Consider the following 16,556-nt stretch of genomic DNA (forward strand, 5'->3'; position numbering starts at 1 on the left):
GTGGGGACCAGCAGGTCTGACTGCAATGGGGCAGAGGGAGCCCTGTTTTCCCTGTGGGCTTCCCCAGGGTTCAGGCTGAGAGCAGTGCTTAAGATGAATTTGTAACTCAGGAGCATAAACCCAAGTTCAAGAATAAAATATTGACAGAAGTTTCCCCACAGGTAGAGAAGTAGTTTTGAGGGAATTTCTAAAATAACCCCATAGTATTGTTTCCAAGAGCTTGGTCTCCGCTTTTCAATGTCTTGTTTCAACAGTCCACCAACAGTCTTGTTCCAACAGCCCAGAGTGAAGGAATGTCCAACAGCAGCTCCATCAGGCACTTCCTCCTGCTGGCATTGGCAGACACACGGCAGCTGCAGCTCCTGCACTTCTGCCTCTTGCTGGGCATCTCCCTGGCTGCCCTCCTGGGCAACAGCCTCATCATCAGCGCCGTAGCCTGCAGCCACCACCTGCACACGCCCATGTTCTTCTTCCTGCTCAACCTGGCCCTCACTGACCTGGGCTCCATCTGCACCACTGTCCCCAAAGCCATGCACAATTCCCTCTGGGACACCAGGGACATCTCCTACTCAGGATGTGCTGCACAGCTCTTTCTGCTTGTCTTCTTCATTGGAACAGAGCTTTCCCTCCTGACCATAATGTGCTACGACCGCTACGTGTCCATCTGCAAACCCCTGCACTACGGGACCCTCCTGGGCAGCAGAGCTTGTGCCCACATGGCAGCAGCTGCCTGGGCCAGTGCCTTTCTCAATGCTCTGCTGCAAACAGTCAATGCATTTTCCCTGCCCCTGTGCCATGGCAATGCCCTGGGCCAGTTCTTCTGTGAGGTGCCCCAGATCCTCAAGCTCTCCTGTTTACACTCCACCTTCAGAAAAATTTGGATTTCATTGCCTGCTGTCTGTTTAGCATTTGGTTGTTTTGTGTTCATGGTTTTCTCCTATGTGCAGATCATCAGGGTTGTGCTGAGGATCCCCTCTGAGCAGGGACGGCACAAAGCCTTTTCCACCTGCCTCCCTCACCTGGCTGTGCTCTCCCTCTTTATCAGCACTGGCACATTTGCCTACCTGAAGCCCCCCTCTACCTCCTCCCCATCCCTGGATGTGGCCCTGTCAGTTCTGTACTCGGTGGTGCCTCCAGCCCTGAACCCCCTCATCTACAGCCTGAGGAACCAGGAGCTCAAGGCTGCAGTGTGGAGACTGATGAATGGACAATTTCAGAAACATTAAACTGCTGGAAAATTTATGCAAATCAATTGTAATAAAAGTCATCTTTGATACATTCAGTTGGTTTTATTTTCGAGGTTCTTTCACTTTGTTTTACATTTTTAATATTGCCCACAAAGAAATATAATGGTTTGTAGCGTTTCTCATTTTGTTTCTCTCAAAATTTGCTGTGGCCCCTGATTGTGTTGATGAGGAGCTGTGCTCTTGATGGCTTAAGCGAAGTAAAGAATCTCCTAGCAAAGTTTTCACTGGATATCCAAACTTTTGTTGCCTTCTCTGGAGCTGCAGCAGCAATGTCTGTGTGCAGAGCTGGGGGCAGATCAGTGCTGGCACAGCAGCTGTGCCCAGCAGCAGCAGCACTTGGTGTTGCCAGTGCTGCCGCCATGTCCCTGCCCTGCTGCCCTGGTGGCCCTGGTGTTGCTGCAGGGCCTGAGTGCTCTCGGGACCAGGCACAGTCCTGGGAGTGGCAGTGCCGGGGCTGCAGCAGGGACAGGCCATGGGCACTGCTGGGGCAGCGCTGATGCCTCAGCCCTGGGGGCTCCAGGCTCCTTGTCTTGTCTCAAAAAGACACTCAGCACAGAAAAGCCCTGTGAGCAGCCCCAGGCTGGCCGTGGGCAGGCTGGGGGCAAACAGCATGGCTGGGGCTCTGCAAGGGCCCTGGGGGAGAGGGGAAGGAGCAGCAGAGCAGGGGCTGATCCATCCCCAGTGCACTGCACAGCCCAGGGCAGTGTCCCGGGGTGTCCTGATGGAGATGCCAACAACATCCCCCCTCTGCAGCCCTGGCCTCTCCCCCAGCTCACACAGGTGCCCCATCCTTGCAGGCACAGACAAGGCAGCACTGCCTCAGGAGCCCCTGTTTGCATTGCACAGAGCAGGGGGAGCACCCCCATGCTGTTGCTGTGGGGACATGAACCTGAGGGAGCACAAATGCCATCAGCCCCTGGGGCCAGCAAGGGCTGGGGGACACCAGGGAAACCACTCAGCTTTGTCCTGGCCTCTGCACTCAGCCAGAAAGTTTGTTCCCATCAGCTGGGAGTTTCCTGTCCCACTGCAGATGCTGTTGCTCAGAGCCAGGGCTGCCTGGCAGCCACCCCCAAACTGCCCTGAGCATTTCCTTGTTTTCACCTTTGCGTTCTTTACTCTTTCGTATTGCAAATTTCTTCCTTTTGCCCAGCCCTGTTCCCTCCTTCTGGAGAGGAGGCCCAGGGCTCATCCTGCAACTGGTCCCAGGGTGGTTTCAGAGAATCCCAGAATCAGCAAGGTTGGAAAAGACCTTGGAGATCATCAAGTCCAACCTGTGCCCTAACACTGCCTTTTTCCCCCTCGGCTTCCTCTTCACCAGGATAAACAACCCCAGCTTCCCTCAGCAGCTCCTCACATCTCTTGTGTTCCAGACACACTCCAGCCCCTCCATGTCCTTCCTAAATTGGGGGGCCCAGAACTGGACACAGCACTCGAGGTGCTGCCCAGGCAGTGCTGAGCACAGGGGAAGAATCCCTGCCCTGCTCCTGCTGGCCACACCATTCCTGATCCAGGCCAGGAGCCATTGGCTTTCTTGGCCACCTGGGCACACTGGTGGCTCATGTCCAGCCTGCTGTCCATCAATCAGTCCCTGCAGGTCCCTTTCTGCCTGGCTGCTCTCCAGCCATTCTGTCCCCACCCTTTAGCACTGCAGGGGTTGTTGTGGCCAAAGTGCAGGACCCAGCCCTGGAACTTGTTAAACCTTACCTTGCTGGATTTGGGCCCTGGATCCAGTCTGTCCAGGTCTCTGTGCCGAGCCCTATTACCTTCCAGCAGATCCACACTCACACCTAGCTTGGTGTCATCTGCAAATTTGCTGATGCTGGACTCAGTCCCCTCATGCAGATCATCAATGCAGATATTGAAATCCACGCTGGCTGGCTCTGATCCCTCGGCCATCCTGTGGGTGTCCTGTGATGGCACTCAGGGTGATCTGTTCCATAACCTTGCCAGGCACCCAGGTCAGGCTGACAGGCCTGGAGTTCCCCAGCTCCTCCTTCCAGCCCTTCTTGGGGATGGGCTCACACTGGCACCTCCAGTGCTCTGGGATCTCCCTGCTGAGCCAGCACTGATGGTAAATGATGGAGAGCAGCTTGGGGAGCTCATCCACCAGCTCCCTGATGGCCCTAGGATGGATCCCTTCCAATCCCACACACCTGTGAGCATCTGAGTGGCTCAGCAGGTCACCAGCTCCTTCCTCTTGGATTCCAGGGGGCTGTTCTGTTCCCTCTGCCCATCCACCAGCTCAGGAGAACACTTGTCCTGAGGACAGCCTGTCCTAATATTGAAAGTTGAGAGAAACAAGCTGTTAGGCCGTTCAGCCTTTTCTTTATCTTTAGTTACTATAAACCCCATTGCATCCAATAAAGAGTAGCAGTTCTTTTTATCTGGTGTTTTGCTATTAATATATTTATAGAAACATTTCCTATTATTTTTCACAATAGTGACCAGATTAAGGTCTACTTGAGCTTTCAGCTCTTTCGTTTTCTTTCTGCATGACCTAACAACAACCTTAAACATTTTCTGAGTTGCCTGTTTTTCATTCCAAAATGATGCATCATCTTTTTTCCCTGAGTTCCCACAAAAGCTCCATGGACAGATCCAGGACATCTCTTGCCACACTGGGACAGGCTGTTCATTCCCCTTAAGATTACTTTCTTGAAATTTGTCAATTTGTCCATCCTTCCAGGATCCCTTTGGTTTTTGGGCTGTTTCCCTTAAAAAAATGCTCCCCAAATCTGCATCCTAAACAGGCCAAAGTCTGCTTTCCTAATTCCAGGGGAGAAGTTTTGTTGCTGCCCCTCCTTCTTTCACAGAACATTGAAAACTTGATTATTTCATGGTCACTGTGCCCCTGGCAGCCTCCAAGCCCCACATCTTCCACCAGCCCTTCTCTGTTTTTGAACAGCAGGAGACAGAGCTTTCCTTGGCAGTGAGAGTGTTACCAAAAATTCAGTAAAATAGAAAACTCCTTAACCCCAATGTGGCATTAAGAAGCAGCATTCTTTATTCAGGGGGATGCACTGGGGACAGCTCCTCCCAAAGCCATGCATGCTGAGCACAGGAAAGTTTCTGTTTATATTCTGTATTTTGCACACACATTCATTGATTGTCCTGGACTAAACAAGCATATGGATAATCATTTCCCCAAAATCATTAACACATTTCCCCTCCCCTTTTGCATGCAATCTCCTGTTCTGGAGTCTCTCTGGTGGTCCCTAGTGCTCGTGGACCCCAATATTTCAGTGGGCCTGGCTGAGCTGGCAGGACACTGGGGCTGCTGAACTTCCAGTTCCCTTTCTCACACAATGGGCACTGTGTGGTTTCCATAGGCCTGGGGATTTGGAGAACTGGAGAACTGGTGGAGAACTACACCAGCTGAGCTCCAGGTGTGAGCTCAGATGGTGTAGACAATTGATCATCTGGTAACATGAGGTCACAGAGTGGGCTGTGACATCACAGAGTCGGTTTTGTGAGGTCATTGATCAGTAATTGCAACGTCTATTGCATATGTGACATCACAGAACTAATTGTGACATCACAGGACAGAGGTCTGACATCACAGATCAGACTATTACATCACAGAGTTGGCTGTGACATCAGAGACCAGACCTGTGACATTAGAGAATGGGCTGTGACATCACAGAATAGGCTGTACTTTCCCAGAGGGGCCGTGTGACATCCCAGCAGGGCTGTGTCAGGTCACTGGGTTGGTCACTCTGCCCCAGCTCCCCCTCACAGTTGCTCCCAACAAGTCCAATGCTGTTCATGCCCAGCGGGGTCCCTGTCCCCCAGGATCCCCCCAGCCCACTTGGAGCCACAGCCTCCACCAAAGGATGTTCCACAGAATCCACCCCAGAGCCTGACAGGGGACAAGGGGCCAGGGCTGTGTGACCAGGACATCAAGGACAGGGATTATCCAGGTCACTGTGGCCTGGTTTGGGTTGCCCAGGGCAGGAAAGATGTCTGGCAGCTGGAGCAGGGTCTGGGAAGGGCCTCCAAGGTGGGGCTGGAGCCCTTGGGCTGTGAGCAGAGGCTGAGGGAGCTGGGCTTGTCCAGCCTGGAGCAGGGAAGGCTGAGGGGCTCCTCATCCCAGCCTGGCAGTGCCAGTGAGGAGGGGGTGAAGAACACAGAGCCAGGCTCTTCACAGGGGGGCCGGGTGGGAAACAAAAGCCAATGGGTGGAAGGGGAAAGAGGGGAGATCAGCCAGGACAGGAGGAGATGAAATGAGTCAGGCTGGTTCAGCAATTCCTCAAGACCAAAAGGACCTGACCTCCCTTCTCCATCCACCACTGAAAGCTTTGCAAATCAGGAACCGTTGGAGCTGTTTTGCCCCCACTCCAGGGTGAGCATCCTGGTACAAGAACTTAATTGTGTTTATATCTATCACAGAACCACGTTTTTCTGAAATTCAATTTAGTACGGAAATCACTTGTGGATGGCCGACTCACCAGATACTTCTGGGATGTTGCACATAGTTCAGGCAAGAGCATGATTGTTATTAAATTGTGTCCTTTTCAGCCATGGTCTGTTAGTCATGAAGAAAAACTTTCTGTGCCTCTGAGTCTCATCACACCAGTTCCTGACCCCCAAAGGACACAAACCTGCTGAGTTGTGGTTCCCACTCCAGTGGTGGCACTTGGACCTCCCTCTATAAGCAGAGCTCCCTTGTCCCAGAAAGTCCCTGACAATGCAGGGATGAAGGAAAAAGGACAGGTTGTGGGGATCAGGGGCAGGGCACAGCCAGGGATTTGGGGTGGTTGTGAGCCCAGGGCAGGACCAGGCCCTTGGCCTTGGTGAACCTCATTCAGCTGTCCTGGGCCCATGGATGGCTCCAGCCTGTCCAGATCCCTCTGCAGAGCTTCCTGCCCTCCAGCACAGCCACACTCCCACCCAGCTTGGGCTCACCTGGGAACTGACTGAGGGTGCCCTCGAGGGCCTCATCCACATCAGCAATAAAGAGATTGAACTGACCTGTCCAAAATCCTGAGCCCCGGGGACACCCCTGGATGTGACTCCATTCCTCAGCTGCTCTGACTGCCAGGGATCGAATGAGGGAAATGGTGGTGTGATAAATGAATATGATTCATGCTAACAACTGTAACTACATCGATATTTTAGAAAAAAGTAATAGAGGAAAAGAATATGTAATTAGTGTCACAAAACAGATGTTTTCAGATGTTCATGAGATTATAGGATCCAGGATGTAGATTGAGATAAGTAACATCCCAAAATGGAGTAGGCCTTGGGATAATTAGAGAATCTACCTTGAAATAAACAGAATTGAAATGATTTCAGGTGCCTATGAAATAAAAAGGCTTTCTTTTGGAATATAATGCTGGCTTCTATAACACACGACTTGGGGCGCATGTGCAACATGTGGGGTTGTTCAAAGAATAGTGACAATGAGGCGAAGCCTCCATTGGATTGACCACCAAAGAGCCAAAAGACCCCTTAGCAACAGTGAGAGCATGAACTGTGCAGTACAGTGACATAGATTTCAAGAATCAAAAACAGGAAGAGATTTATGGGAAAATATTGATGAATCTGTATTAGCATACAGTATATAAATATGTGTTTGGATTCCTGTGCTTTTTGTACAGGAGGGTGAAAGAAACCCTCCCCATATCCTGATTGATCAGTTTTGCTTATGCTTTATCAGAACCACTGAGAAATTTTTTTGTATCTGTTTGACTTTATTTGATTGTAGTATTTTACATAAAATTACTGCTCAATTAAAATTGCTGCTAAATTCAACTTTGTTGTTTATTGAATTAGACATGTAGAAATTCTTTCGTAACAGTGGGAAAGAGGAAAGGACAAAGTGTTATTGATAGCAATAAAAGGTGCGTATTTTCATATCTATTCTGACAGCATTAGAAGGTGCTTGGGGTCAGTATAAATTGGACATTGCTGATACAAATCTATAAAGAGGAAAAGAGAACTTAACAAGATAAAACAATTCTCTCCTAATTGATTTCAATACAGTATATTCACTTTGCATATACTTCGGAAATTTGTCTAATTAAGCACAAAAGAATTTAGAACTTAAATTATTCTCAGGGGCTTTTCTTGTTTGGGCATTTTGAACAAATGTTTATGAGCCTCTGTCAGTGAATTCCTGAACTGAAGAGCTCCAGAAAGAAGAGGCCTCTGGAGGTGGAAAATTCATCAGCAACCTCCAAGTAGCTGAGGATCCATCCCCATCAGAGCAACAATGAACAGAAATGGGCACAGTTTGGTGACTGCCCCAGCTTTGGCGTGGGCCCTGGGCCTGGAGCAGAAGCAGCTCTTGAGGGCCCCAAGGCTGGGGCTCTTGTGCTGCCCTGTGTGACGATGGTCACAGTGGTCTTATGATGAGGGAAGAGACGTAGATCTGACTCCATGTTACAGAAGGCTTGTGTTGGGAATTTAGCTGCTAAGGACTGGAAAAGTACAAAACCGTGGCTAATTCCAAGTCCTGTACGCATAAGATAGCGTGTCCTTGGGCCTAGCTGTAGTGTGATAACAAATAGTGAAAGAGACATGAGAAAAGAGAAATGTAACCCCTAAGGAATGAGGAAGAGTTCATGGTATAGTTTAACCAATAGATTGCTTGGCTTACAGAATATTCATAAGCTTATTATTTGCTGTATAAGTGTTTGATACTTTCTTCAATAAACTGGACCTGAAGGACCTGAGGGACCGGGACCGGACTGGACCTGAAGGGCCTGTGATGAACCAACTGGTGTCCTGGTCCCCTTCCTTCGACATAATGGTGACCCTGAACGCTGACCCCTCTCGTCTCGACTAAAAGAAAAAGGGGAAGAGAGCACGCCACGGTCAAGGAAGTTGGAGCTGGGTCTCGTTCGCAGCCGAGACGGTGCTGGACCTTTGAAGCACCCTCGGGGTTCACATCGGTGACTCAAGCCATTCACGTGCTGCCGAAGCCTGGAAAGCTGCAAGAGCGCTCACGAAAAATAAAGAGGTATGAAAAGGCAAGCAGCATATAAGTTATTAGCCGCGTATCTAAAATGGCGAGAGATAAAGGGGATAAATTTGTTATTAGCCTACGGATACGCTGAAAAAATTTTCCTTAACCCACATACGGTCTATGAACTCTCAGAACGAAAAAAATCTGGGGATATACTGTGAGAAGCAGTGTTAGAAGATGATAAAACAGCAAAGAAACTGAATCAGCCATGGCAAGAGATGCACCACACACTGCCTCAGAATATTTCTGAATGCAAAGCAGCAGCCGCGGCTCAGGACGCCTGCAAAGCTATCCTACTCCAAGCTCGGCATGGGCGCAGCGGCGGTAGCGCAGCCGCGGGAGCCGCCACGGGAGCCGAGAGCGGCAGGAGCTGCGCCGCGCCGCACCCAGCGTGGGGGAAGCCGATATGAGCAGCGGTAGCTGCAGCGGAGTCACAGCCTGCCGGCGAATAAACAAAGAGCCCAGCGCGGGGGGGTCAGCCCCTTCCGACACACGCGCCGCGGGACCGGAGTGCTTTTTCCAGTGGGAGAGCTTCTCCCTCTGCCCCACAGCCGGCAAAAGCTTCAGTTTTAGACAGCCGTAATAAATGTGACTCTTGTCAACAAAATAAAGATTCCTACTGCAATTAAGAGACCAGTGAAAATAAACAAGCAACATCAAAGGATATCAAGATGTTTCTCACCTAAGTCTTAAAAGGGACTCTTGTTCTTCCTAACAGACTTTAGACATCAGAATCCCAAAATAACTTAATCAGTAGAACATCAGACTTTAAAATTGCATTTTAAAAAATTTAAAAATGTTAAAAACAGGTTAAAGTGGTTGTAAAAGTGAAATGTAATAAGTGTATTTTTTGAGCTTTGTTTGGATGTGATGGATGTGGAGGCGAGCACTGAATTCAGGGGAATTTTTCTACAGCCATATCTTAAATAGTGTTTTATTCCAGTGGTATGCAATGTGGCTTTGCTGTTCCCTAGGAGAGACTGTATTTCATATAGCCTTTATAATAGACTTGTGGAGTCAAAAATAAATACACACAATGGAAAAAAAAAAAAAACCAAAAAAACAAAAGTTTGAAAAAGAATTAAGAAATGAGAAACCCAAAGTTTTTTAATAACATGGTTTTAGCTCAAGCCTTTAAAGGTAAATTAAGAGTGATATAAATTTAAAAAAAATAGTTTTAATATAGATTAAAAGTTTTAATGAATTATTAATATGGAAGATAATATATAAACACAAACTTTAAATAGTATATGTGTTTCAAAAATTTGAGTTGAAAAATGTTTATTTTGCACAAGGAAAACATCTGTTGAAGTATTTCCTCAAAGAGGCATTTTTTAGAATTGCTATATAATTGTTTTTAAATAAGAATTGTTTCCTTTCTCTGAATCCAAAGGAAATGCTTGTTTTTTAAAGTGGTGCTTCCTACTCCAAAGCAAGTTTAAAAGGCATAATAATAATATAAATAAAATAATAAAATATGAAATAAATAATAAAATAAAATATTGATAAATAATAAAATAAATAAAGAAAAAATAAAATAATAATAAACATCTAAAATAAAAATTTTGGAATAATTAATAATTTCAAATTTTAATTAATAAAAACTTAATTTTTAAAAACATATAATTAATAAAACATACAACATTTGATATTCATTTTGGGATATCACTTGCTTTTTATCATGATTGCAGGCAAACAAACTTTTGTTGACCGAAAGTTTTTTGTTAAAATTAAAATTATATTAAATTTAAGATATATAAAATTTAAAATCAGCTGATTTTTTAAGTTTAAGTAATGTTAAGTTTTGTTAAATTAAAATATTTAAAGTTTAAATATTTTAAGTCTAAATGTATTGAGTTTAAGTGATGTTAGATAAATTTATGTTTTTATGATAAGCGTTTATTTTATAACTTGTGTACAAAGTGTTGTTGTAAACATTATAAAAAAACCTCTAGTTAAAAAAGACAATCAGAATCTGCTGTTTGAGAATAGAAAGCAAACTTTCTTTAGCTTATTTTTATGAATTATATTAACACACCTAAGTTTTGTTTGAGCTTTGTAACACATAGAATTCTTTTCTGTATTTGTTATACAGCATGTCTTATAATTAGTGATGGTCTTTTTGGTTTCTTTTCCTGGCTTAGATCCCTTGTAAGAGAGAAACCTTGCTAGCTGAAAATATTGTTTAGTTGTTAAAATTGTCTATTTTTGTGTTGTAAAGAGCGTGACAGTTAGCCCATAGAATCTTTTTTTTTTTTTTTAAATAAAAACAGGGGAGATGTTGGGAATTTAGCTGCTAAGGACTGGAAAAGTACAAAACCGTGGCTAATTCCAAGTCCTGCACCTGTAAGATAGCGTGTCCTTGGGATTAGCTGTAGTAGGATAACAAGCAGTGAAAAAGACATGAGAAAAGAGAGATGTAACCCCTAAGGAATGAGGAAGAGTTGATGGTATAGTTTAACCAATAGATTCCTTGGCTTACAGAATATTCATAAGCTTATTATTTGCTGTATAAGTGTTTGATACTTTCTTCAATAAACTGGACCAGAAGGACCTGAAGGGCCTGTGATGAACCAACTGGTGTCCTGGTCCCCTTCCCTCGACACTCACTATCCCTGCAAGCCTTTAAAACACGTCTGGATGTGGCATTCGGTCCTGTGCTTCAGTTGAGGTGGTAGGGCATGGTTTGGACTCGATGATCTTGAAAGTGTCTGTCTTCCAAGCCTGTGATTCTGTGACTGAGGCAGCTTTTCCTGCAACCCTGGAAAGGGCTGCGCGGGCCCTTGGCCAAGGACGGCGATCAGGGCTCATGGAAAAGAAGCGAAGGGCTCAAGGCGAAGGCTGACAGGGCAGAGCTGCCCCAGCGCGGCCCAGAGCGAGCCTCATCTCCTCCTCCTCACCCTCTGCGCTGCCCTTTGCGACGCCGGCGGCTGCTCTCGCTGCGGGGCTCGAGGGCGTGCTCGAGGGCCGGGCCCCTCGTCTTCGGGAAGCGCCGGAGCCTCGGAGGCGAGCGGCTGCTGCTGTGGCCGGCAGGGGAGAGCTGCGGCTGCGGCCCTGGGCAGGGCGAGCTGCCGCTACGGCCGGCTCCTGCCGCGGCTCTTGTCTCTGCTGCGGGCTCTACTCCTGCCCTGTGCGCACAGAAACGGCCGAGGGCTGCCCGGCAGCTCCGTGCCGCTCCTCAGCGGGCCCGGCCGGGCTGCTGCTCTCTGCGGCCTCTGCCCGCCGCTGCCGGCCCCGCCGCGCTCCCGCCTGCCCCTGCCGCAGCCGGGCCCACACGGGAGGCAGCACATTGCGGCCGGCTCGGAAAAGCCCTGCCCTCAAACCGCCCGCCACGGCCCCGGCCTCAGGGCATAGGCTGCCGGCGTCCTCGCAGCTGCGAGCCGGCCCGGGCCGCCTGCCGGCCTCGGCCACAGCTCCCGCCTGTGTCTCCATGGCCGCGGCTGCTCGGCACGGCGGGCTGAGCACAGCCAGCGCCAGCAGCAGCTCCTCACGCGCCCAGGCTCCGGACGCTCCGAGCCCGCCCTCCCCCAAATTCCAGCCCTGAGGGGCTTGGCGTCCCAATGCATCCCCTGGGGACAGCAGGGTCGCCGCTGAGCTCAGCCCATGGTGACACCACCAAGTGCCCAATGGAAAATTCACCAAATCCTTATCAGAGGCAAGAGAAAACTTGCATGGTGCCTGACAGTCTGAAGCAACTGCCAATTCCGGATTATTCCATCCATGTAGGAAAAGAGGCTTTTGCTTTAAAGCAGAAAAGACTTATCGAAAAGCAAGGCAGGAACAAACAATAAGGTTATTTGGACTCATGCTTCTTGTGTCTGTTAAAAAGGCCCAGAAAATGCACTCCTCTTCTAACACAGCTCTCTCTGTTCATGATGTGGGAAAGCGAGTGCTGATGATGTCCAGGAGCTGATGCAAGCGACAGGGACAAGGATGCAGCAGGCACAGTGCCAAGCTGACAGAGGGATGATCTCTGATGGCACTGAAGGAGAAGAGTTTCAACGCAGCACGGAAAATGATTCTTTGTTTCATGACTTCTTTCAGTGCTGCTAAGAATGTAGCCTGGAGCAAGCTGGGAACACCAGAGCCTGGAGCCCTTTCCAGGCAGGGCTGCATTAGACACAAACCAGCAGGGGACTGAGGAGTCCCTGGGGTGGCAGTGAGCAACCTCGGGCTCTGCTCACTGCTGGTGGCATTTTCTATTCAACCATCTCCAAGGACTTCTGTTGTGCTCTGTATTTCTAAGGGTTTCCCCTTGTTTTTGTTTTCTTGGGGTTTTTTTTGGTGTTTTTTTTTTTTTTTTTTTTTTGTTTTCTCCTGCACCTTTTTTTCTCCAAATTCTCCTACCATGTCAGCAGCAGCCCCTGTCCAGAACTGGCTCTAACATATCAGCAGAGTAGTTGGCAACAACAATGGGTGGAATCCTATGGCTCAGGAATTCATATGCCAGAGCCCTGCCTGTGCCTTATGCTTTGCCAGGACCTCCTTCTCTGTGCAAAAACTAGGGATTAGTGGAGTTTTTTTGACAAAGAGCTCCTGCGAAGAAAATGTTGTGCTAGGTTTCTCAGGAGTGTGTCCGTTAAGTTCACTGTTGGCAAAGAGAAAGTAAGGCCAGGGTAGCAGAGCAGCTGGGAGCTGGTCACTCCCTGCAAAGGGCTGGTGTATGATGTGGGAACACCACGTTCCAGGAGAGGCAAGCAGAGTAAATGTGCTCAAGGTGCTGCAAATGAGGTTTAGGTTCACTTAGAGAGTAGTCAGGAGTGGTGAGCACTGTAAGATCCAGCTGCAGTCCCCATCCATGTCCCTTTCAGTGCTGGCTGTAGGGTGTCTGCAGCCTGGATCCAGAGCGCCCTGGGGGGGCTCCTGTGGCTGCCTTTGCACCCAGGGTGAGGATGCCCATGAGCCCCTGAGGCCGCAGTGAGGACCAGGGCTGGGGCTTGTGGCCTGACAGGTGTGGCTCTGGGGGCTGGGACATGCCAGGGCCTGGGTCACTATCACTGCCCTCCGCAGCCCTGGCTAGCTCTGTGATGCTCCAGGGACAATGGCAAGAGTGGGGAGCTGGCTAGGCTGGGGTTTTGCCTGAGCCAGAACCTCTAGACCAAATGCCGAGCAGTACAGACCCCTGGAGGGCCGAGTAAAGGAAGCAGAGGAGGCTCTTCTGCAGTGTAAAGTGTGGCAAATTCATCAGGAGAGGCAGGGGGAGCGCCTGCCTCAGTTCAGTTCAGTTCACAGCCGAGAACTCCCAAACGGAAAAGATGTTGAAAGAAGCTCCAGCACCCCTGTGCACGGGTATTTAAAATCTTTTAAAACAGGGGGTGGACACCATATAGTAACCAATAAGTGACTCTTGGGGTGTGGTTTTGAGGGCTACAACAAATCAGAACAAGGGGAGGAGAGAGCGCTGGGATAGGGATTGGATCTTAGCGTGAGGGACAGGGAACTTTCTGGAACAAAGGGTAGGGTTTGGGCTGAGGGATGGGGCAAAGGGGCCGGGTTGTCTTGACAGACAGGGAAAAATGTGATGAGGAGCGAGGGCATTCCTTGAGGGACACTTGGGTAGGAGAGCATAACATAGGGGAGAGACTAACTGTAATAACTCGGGGAACACTTGAACATATCGCTATATAACAGAACATTTGGCTTAATAAACTAACACACTGAAACACAGAAATTCAGGCTTTCGGCAACTGAGAGGTGGCACTATTAGAACCCACAGCAGCTGGTGAAAGCCATCTCTGTCCTTCATGTTCTTGCTGTGTGGGAAGGTGCTGCGAGTTGTGGTGGCCGCACACCCCCTTTGCTGGGAGGATGATCTGTACCAGGGGAGAGCAAGAAGGCTGCCATGGTGAGCAGAACATGCTCAGAGCATTACAGTTCAGAGAATGGCACTGCCCCTGAAGGGCAAAAAGCTTGAAAGCGTAGAATTCTGTGCAGAACCGTTGGACAAATTCTCTCTTCTAGAAAACGCCCATTTTTGTATACTGTGGATGAATACTCTGGGTTTTATAGAATACATGGGGTTTTTTCTTAAGGTTTTTGGGAGAACTCTCAAGTTTATTTGTGTTTGTATTTTACATCCAGCATGCATACAGTTTATTTTTATTATTATTTTTCTTTAGTAAATACTTAGGGAAAAAATACTTGAGCATTTTTTAATCCTTTGGGATATTGTGATTGTTATGAACAAAAATACAGTTAATATTTTTTTTGTGAGAAAGAGTTACAGAGACGCAGCCAGATCAGTCTCTGCCAGGGTTTTTAGTGCTTTGTTACTGTAATCACTGGTCGTTGAAGCCTATCTCCTCTTTTGTAGTAGTAAAAGGCCTGGCTGGGTGGGGTGGATGGCCCTTCCCCGAGGCAGTGCACTCTTCCAACATAGGGAAGACACCTGACAGGGTGGGGGGGGTTATGCAAAGTGACTCCAAGACCAGCAGGCTTTGGGACCTCGACTCCAAAATGCAACGAGAAAACCCCAAAAACAATGAGCCAAATAAGAATTGAGAGACTAAAGTGGTGTCTGGACATGAGGAGCCAAGTGCTGAGCCTGCAGAGATGCGGAGCCCCTCTCGCCGGGAGCAGAGAGTCGTCCCAACGCTGGGACCAGGCAGCTGAGAAGCTGAAAGGACCAAGATCTGACGGGGACATCACGCCCTAAAGGCTCCCACGAGGACTGGGTCCCCTGGCTCTACCCCTAGTGGACAGAGCTGCGCATATCCTCCTCCTCTGAGTCGCCCTGGGAGACGCGACGGGACTGCAGCCCTGCCGAGCCGTCCAATCCTGAGCTGATCACTTTTAATAAAGGCATTGTAAAGGAGAAGAAGTCTCCTGGCCCTGTTTATTTCAGCTGGGGGTACTCGTCCGGGATAGCCACGCCGCAAGAAGACTCAAGACTGGCCATCTTGGACTTCAGGACAGCTGGCTACCAGGATCAGAGGGATCGGCTCAGGAGCAGCGACACAGAGGAGCACCAGAGCACCAGATTGGTGAGAAAGCCGGTGGCGGGAGTGGGAGACGTGCGCATGTGTGTGTGAATGAGACGGAGGCTGGCAGCTGGACCTTCGAAGTGATAGTGGGCCCCTCAGTACCGCGGTTCTGTGCTTTCGCGAGAAAGCCGGCCGGAAACAGGGGGAAGCACGTGGAATTAGCGTGAGTAAGTCTCCCAAGGAGGAATAAAGGCCCCCCCCCCCTCTTCGGGCGTGCGAAGGGAATATTTGTATGAGTGGCATGCACCCAAAATAGGCCCTGACAGAGGGAAGTCAGGCAGATTTGTCAGTCCCGAGAAGGATACGGGTAGCATTTGTAAGTCTCGAGAAGGATTCACGTAAGATTTTGTCAGTCCCGAGAAGGATTCGGGTAGCTCACAAGCCCTGCAGGCAAAAGTAAGTCCTGACACAGGAGTCAGGCACAAACCCCAGCGAAGGAGGCTGTGGTTTACTTTTAAGTCCTGATACGGTGAAGCCTAAAAAATTGGCGGGTTAGGCAAACTAAAAATCAGGCAGTTGTTTTTCCTGACTGAGGGAGTCAGGCACGACCCGGATTCTTAGGCCGAGGTTTCGTGTGTTCAAGTCCCGATAGACGTAAGACCTGACGTGGGGAAAGTTGGGCAATCAAGAGATCGGGCAGTTGTTTCAGTATAAAGTCCTGAGCATCAGGCAGAAATTTGAAGTTTCAGTGGAGGAGGCTGAAGCTCCTCAAAGAAGGTTCTTTTTGAAATTACCGGCCAGTAAAGGCACCTTTGGGATTTTTTACTGTTAAGACCTGTAAAATGGGAGGGTGTAATAGTAAAAAGACCGGAAAGAGAATGAGGGACATACCTCCCAATAGTCCCTTAGGAGAACTGTTAGTAAAATGGGATTCTATAGAGGCCACGGAGGGATTAGATAAAGTGCAAATGATCCATTATTGTATGGAAGTGTGGCCAGAATTAGAGTTACAAGGAGGATGGCCTTGGTGTGGGACAAAGGATAAGTGGATGTGCCAGCTATTAAATAATTATCTGACAGCTCGAGGGGATACTGATCCTGAGCAATTATTGTATGTAGCTTGCTGGTTAAAGAGCGCTGTTGGGGATGAAGGGGGGCGAATTTGTAAGGTACAGAGGAAGAAAGAGGGGAATGAAGGAGGGGATGATAGGACTAGTGAAAGATGGGATCCCCTGGATTATCTGCCTCCTTCTGCCCCTCCACCTTATAATCCTCTTCTTCAAGCACCTCAAATGGCACGTTCTTCCCCCGGCTGCCATCTCATTACCACCTGCTCAGACTCCTCCTTCTACCTCTTCAGCTTCCACTATGATAAACCCAGTATCCCCTCCAGTTCCGTCTGCACCACCACAAGTG

Source organism: Zonotrichia albicollis, chromosome 24 (assembly GCF_047830755.1).
Source record: "Zonotrichia albicollis isolate bZonAlb1 chromosome 24, bZonAlb1.hap1, whole genome shotgun sequence".
In the NCBI taxonomy this organism is placed as follows: Eukaryota; Metazoa; Chordata; class Aves; order Passeriformes; family Passerellidae; genus Zonotrichia; species Zonotrichia albicollis.